The sequence below is a fragment of the Fukomys damarensis genome, unplaced genomic scaffold, assembly GCF_012274545.1.
Source record: "Fukomys damarensis isolate Sample0158 unplaced genomic scaffold, DMR_v1.0_HiC HiC_scaffold_30, whole genome shotgun sequence".
NCBI classification, from domain to species: Eukaryota; Metazoa; Chordata; class Mammalia; order Rodentia; family Bathyergidae; genus Fukomys; species Fukomys damarensis.
Window position 1 is genome coordinate 398001 of NW_022900942.1, and position 6844 is coordinate 404844.

A 6844-nucleotide genomic window follows, 5' to 3' on the forward strand; every position below is an offset into this window, starting at 1 on the left:
GGAAAGGAAGCATGAATTTTAGGACACTTTTTCACAGCCCATCCTGATGTTGGATATCCTTCTCCCTGGATCACAGCTATAACAGCCTTTCCTGTCTTTCTGATCCCATTCAGAAAAAAAAAATGACTTTTACACAAGGACACAGTTTTATTCTGTAGTGGACTTCTCCTTCTTGGGGCATGGGAGATAGGGGTTGAGGGAAAGAGCAGAAAGGTCCAAGGAGCAGTGATCTTTGGGCATAAGTTACTCACTGCTGGATATGGAGATCAAAAATGAGAGGTATAACCTGGGGAAAAAGTGGGAAAAAAAGGGTGAAGAATAGGTTGATGGGGAATGGAGTAAGAGGCATCAATTATGGTTTATTTCCTTAATGTGTGTGTGTATGTGTGTGTGTGTGTGTGTGTGTGTGTGTGTATCTGGCTGTCTGTGTGCTTTTTAGCAATGCAGATTGATTGTTGTACCTTCACACTGACCTACATCCCTATCCATTTTTATTTTTAAATTCATGACAAGATCTCACTAAGCTGATTTAGGGCTAGAGCTAGTGATTGCCCCATTCTGCCCCCAGAATTGGGGAGTCATAGACATGCACCACTATGCCCAGATACCCTTTGGATTTTATAGCAACATATGCAGGTCTTCTCAAAGGCTCAAAATTTCAGATCCACAGTACAAGACCTGGATCTCAGTGGTGGAACACTGGCTTCACACACATAAGGTCCTAGGTTCCACCCTCAGCACTAAAATTATATGTAGACTCTGTAGAGAAAACTCAGAGATATTAGTGGAACCCAAGGAGTAATTTCTGTTCAGGTTATGTGCAGTTCATCCCTCAGCCATACTTTCACTCCACCCTCTTCTCTGAGGGACTCATCTGTCCTTGTACACAGGAAAAATGTGAGGATGCTCCTGTATATGAGAAGCCCAGAGCACACAGTTGCATCAAGACCTGTGAAAAGCCTTGCTGCAGCTGCAGACCACTGACCACTGACATAAAAGGCTGCTTCTGTCCAGGCATTAGGGGCCCACCCAGGTCCCACTGTGGATCTCTTGGCTCATCTCCCAGTACAGATGCTCTCTGTCCACCCCAGTGCCTGTGGGTTCAGAGCAATGGGTACAGATGAGGTCCATCCTGGTGGCTGATCCATCCTGCTTAGGCCTGGGAAGGGGACAGGCACATAGGGACATCAACAGGCCTGGTCATGAGGGCGTCATGTCAGAATTTCTGAAAATGCCACAAAGCTGATAATAATGTCTTTATGAGGCAGCAAAAATAAGTGGAAAAATATTGTGTAAATGCTCTGTAGATGCAGGTGTAGTGGGACTCATATTGGCATGACCTTTATTCACTGTTTACATAAAAATTCTTTATCGGTTCTTTGTAATACTGGGGACAGGGATGATTCAAATTTCTGTATTCAGATGTAGAGCATATGCATAGAGTGCCAACTATTTGATATCTTCTAATATTTTACATTGTTTGAACAGAATTATGGCATATCAAAAAGATTCAGACTTTGAAACATGTATTTGTATTTTGCACTTAAGCCTACCAGCATCATAGTAGTCTCACCTTGGCCAAGGGAAATAACAAACCAGTCGGGCAGCCCGAGAACCCTCCCTATATATCGAGTGCATCATATTGAGCACAGTCTCTCTCCCTGAAGAACTGTGTAAACAATAAATACTTTATTTTTGCTTTCATCATTTTTTCTCAGTACAGAACAATTTGGGAAATTCTGGACATTCACTCCTGTGGAACATGTATCTTGGTAAGGATCAGAAAAAGTTAGAATATCGCTTCTCGGCCTTTTGGATAAGATCGAGGGTAGATAAAGAAGAGGAGCCTGAGAAGTTAAAACCTGGGGAGAGCTGCTCCACCAGGCAGGTAGAGAACAAGGTTGATGCCTGGGCATCGCACCTGAGCAAGGTCAGCCTGCAACCAGAGAAGAGGGGGCTGGCAGATACTGCAGTTCTTCATCAGAGGCCTAAGCTGGGCAGGCTGGAGTGGGAGGCACGTGAGAGGGTTGTGTGGCGATGGACGGAGGAGGATTGGGCTGCAATCTCCTCAGGGCTCTTATCGGGTGCTGAAAGATGGCCTTGGTCATGCTGAACCTGAGGGATCATGGATGGTTCATATCCGGCATGAACTGCAAGGTCGTGATGATGAGACTGAGGGTAAAGGGCACCAAAGTGGGGCTCATGGCTGCAGCAGAAAAGGCAGAAAAGAGAAACTGTAGTGAAGAAGCTTCCGGAGTTCTCTGTCCTGTGCTTCTTCTTCTGAGCCCTAGCCCTCGCATCGAGGCTGTGATTTTCCACGAGAGGGCGCCACCCAGCTGGACAGGAGATCCTGGGAAGATGGAAATAGCAGTTAGAGTGCCAAGCAACCAGAGTATCCAAAAGGCTTACTCAGAATTGGAGGCAGGAGAAGTAAATGAAAAGCTGATAAGTGGAGAAAATACACAAGCTTGCCATTCACTTATTTTTAAAAAAAAGCAGGAAAAATTAAAGGTCAGTGATTAGTAAAATTTTTCATGCCTCCTTCCCTATAATGATAGAAAGCTTCTAATGAAAATCTATTAAACAATAATAGGTAAGTGCAGAAGGGGGTTTGGGGTGCATATTCAGTGATTCATCATGTCAGATGTTCTCTTTTACTTGTTATCACCCTTATCATCACCGTCACACCACTTCATAACCACATCATGATCAACGTCACTATTATCACCATCATCACCAAGAAAACCATCCCAACAGCAGTAGCAGAATCACTATCATCATCATCACAGCATCACGAACTCTCTGAGGACAGAGATGACCTCCTTTCCCCGATGGATCCTCAGACCTAGCTGAAGTGGGAACACTATTCAATTGAGGTTGTGTCTTGATTCCTTATACCCAGCTTTGCTGTGATCTTCGGTCTCTGAGTGAGTCCCCTGGGAGGTGTTTTGTAGAATAATGCCTGACTCTCACCGAAGTGACGGTCACTTCTTTGTGGGGCTGGAGGCAGAGAATGGAGCCCAGAGGTTCCCAGGCTCACTGTGGAGTCCTGGGAGCTGAGGGGAAGCTCTTATGAGTGAAAGCTGCAACTTATTCCCCCAACAGAAATCAGCAAGAGATTCCTTATAGGGCTGAGATGGGACTTGCTCTGAATCTGGAAAGCAGGGGGGATACATAAATTTGCCCCATAGGCTTGGCTCCTGGGGAAGACATCATGGGGCATGAGGAAGGGACACCTCCTGCTCTGCATGGTGTGAGGAGGGAGAAGCATCACTGGGATGTCAGGAATTATCCACAGGGGAATGGATGAAGCCTACAACAGTGCAGGCAGATACCAACAAAGGTGTGAACTCCACTACTAAGGTTGTGGCTCTGTGACAAACATTCAAGGGAACCAACTTAAAAATAAGTAAGTTTTAATAATTTGTTTGTTTCTTTTTCCTTATAGGTTCAGAGGTTTCGGTCCATGGTCACCTGGTCTTGTTGATTGGAGCCTATGGTGTCACAGTGTATAATGGCAGGAGCAGAGGAGTCTCATTTACTTCATGACATCCAGGAAGAAAAGAGAGAGGTCAAAGGAGACTGAGGCCCCAGTATTCCTTTCCAGTGACCTAAATTTCTTCCACTAGGCCACGCTTTGTATCAGTTCTATGTCCCTCAGTAACACCAGAGTTTGTCGATCAGTCCTTTAACACATGGGTCTTTTTATTCTTTGCAGTAGTTGGGATTAAATTTAAGGCCTTCACACTGAACTACCTCCAAAGCCTTTTTAAAAATTTTTAGAAAGAGCCTCATTAAGTTGCCCAGATTGGGCTCAAGCTTGCTATGCTGCTGCTTCAGCCTCCTGGAGAACTGGAATTAGAGGTACTTGCAACCAAACCTAGTTACTCCAAGCCTTTGAATGACAGCTCAGGTACAAAGTATAACAGTCTTTGTTTGAGCAGGTTGGGGGAAAAACATAAGTGATCAATCTTACCATATTTTCTTCCTGCCAAAGGGAACATTCCTGAATGACATGATGTACCCTTTAGACTTCCAGGGGCCATTAAAAAGGTTTCCAGAAGAACTTCCTTTCTCAGAGTCTACAGTGGCCTCCCATACTCTCAGGAACCCAAACTCAAGCCACACTTCTCTTTGCCTGCTTTCGCCAGGGTGTAAAGACATGATATCATTCAATTTCCTCTAAGAGTTAAAATAGCATTGCTCAGATTTAACTCCTATACCAATGGGGATCGCCCTTGAGAGTCAGTGATTCTCACCCTCAACTGTTAGAGCTCTGACTCTAATAATTACCCCACATCTTTTCCCTGATCCTAAAACGTGGCCTAAACAGGTTCATGTGTACTTGGAAGTACACACATCAGGTTCACCAATAATAATATTGTTAATTGGGCATTTGCTGTTTGCTGGAGATGCCCACTTCCCCCCGCATGCTTTATAATGTTTAAACAGTGACCCAGCGAGAGACTATACTGATATATTATACAGGTCCATTTATGAAAAGGAAAACAGTCTGAGGAACTAAAGATCCTGCCTGAAGTGAGCCAATTAACAATTGGTAGTACAAACAACCTAAGCTCAGTCTGTGTGTTTAGTCACAGAAACAAATGCAACTATCAGAATGTCCACAGATATGCATTTGTATGTAGAGGGATCCCTAAGCTTCTGTGAGTTTCTCATTTAATCAGGGTTTGCAAGGGAATAGATTTGTGCAGTATACATAATTTACTGGATTATTTTACTCTATTCACCCAAAAAGTCAAATGCGGAGGTGTGCAAGAGATCTGTCCATGTACTATTGACCCAAAGAATCCAGCAAAGGGCCTAAATTCTGCAGCAATGTCCCACAAGTTCAGCTAGATTTATGCAGGATACATAATTTACTGGATTATTTTACTCTATTCACCCAAAAAGTCAAATGCGGAGGTGTGCAAGAGATCTGTCCATGTACTATTGACCCAAAGAATCCAGCAAAGGGCCTAAATTCTGCAGCAATGTCCCACACAAGTTCAGCTAAAGATACAGATGCCATGGTGATGCCCTCTACAAGTCCAGCTGGAGGTTTAGAGCTCAATGTCTCATTCTTGTTTGAATCGAGGATCTGCACTGTGAAGCCCAAAGGCTGGTGGTGGAAGGTAGAAATTCTGCACTGGCAGGTTGAAGAATTTGTACCACCAAGCTGAGGCATCTGCACTGGAGCCAGGGAGTGACCCTCAAGGGAAAGAATGGAGCTCCTTCAGTGAGTACAGCAGCCATCTCCAGTGACAGTGAAGACCCAAGCTTCTCTGACAATGAGAACAGCCGAGCTTATATCAGGAAAACCAGCCACAGCAAGCTTCTCCAAGTAAATCAACACCATACCATCTTCCTCCCCAGTTCTCTTTTTATGTCATTGATACAATTTTCAAGTGGATCTTACCTGCCCAGAACCACACTGACTCAATCCAGCTGGGCCTTCCAAGTTGACCACTAGTTAATCCACCACAGCATACAAAAGGGAATGGGAAATTGCTTTAACTTATTCATTTTATTCATGAAATTTTTGTGTGGTGCTGAGTTGGGACCCAGGGCCTCACTTGTGTTAGCTAAGTACTCTACTACAGAGCTATAACCTCAGCCTTATTTTCTGAGAAGTCTTTAGCTGGGCACTATGATACACTACTGTACTTCCAGCATTCTAGGTGGCTGAGGCAGGAGAATCACAAATTAGGGCCCAGCCTAGAAAATTTAGAAACTTGTAAAAGCCTGCCTCAAAAACAAAACAACAAAAACAAAACCCCCAAAGCCATACAAAAGGCAGGAGAAGTAGCTCAATGTGAAGGCCGTTTGTTCAATCCTCAGTAATGGAAAAAAAATGATAAAGAAGACCCCTGTTTTCCTTTCTCTTAAATATGTGGAAAAGATCTGGAGACCTTGTTTTCTTCAGGAATTTGACCTATATTGTGAAGAAAATCTCCTTTCCTTTTCCTTGCTTTAGCTGCTTCCTGCAGGATCTTAGAAAGACTTGAAGAACCCTGATTGTCCACAGAATGCAAATTTATGCCTGGACTCCCCCTGTGGTCACTTTTATGTGCTTCTCCTTCACATGTCTCAGTCCTGTCATCCAGGTCAGCTTTTTTGCAGAGGCCTTCCCCAGCCACTATATTTAAAGCTACAATCCTGTGATGGCTGAAGAAGGTGTGATATGTACACACAGGAGAATGCCCCAGAGCTCAAAAGCTAAAAAGGGAAGTTAAAAATGTTATCTCAAAGAAACAGATAATAGGAGGTTTCTTACCACAGTGCAGAGCATTGCAGGGCAGAGAGAGTGGTTAAGTTGGCCAGGTGCAGCTGGATAGGAAAAATAACTTGTAGCATTCTGCAGAGCTGAGAGTGACCACAGTTGATGCCATGAGGTCAATATTCCAATGTGTCAGTAGAGAGGATTTTCTATGGCCCCCAACACCAAAAAATGATATAGATCTGTGATGATGGACACACCAGTTATTCTGATCTGGTCATTCCACATTGAATGCATGTACTGAAATATAATTCTGTATCCCATTAATAAAGACAATCATCATTTTCTCAATTAAAAAGAAAAATAAATTACAAATAAAAATTCCCAATCCTGTATGCACAAAGAGTGGTGCAAAAATTTTCCTAGAGGGATTATTCATAAAAAAACAATATAAAACAGTTCAAAAGTGTAACCATGAGTAAATAGATAAATAAAATATGGTGTATCCATACAATGAAAAGTTTCGTAGCCATGGAAAAGAACGAAACACAGACATGAGCTACATTGTGACTGGATCTTGCAATCACTATTCCCAGTGAGAGAAATCAGATCCAGAAGATCATA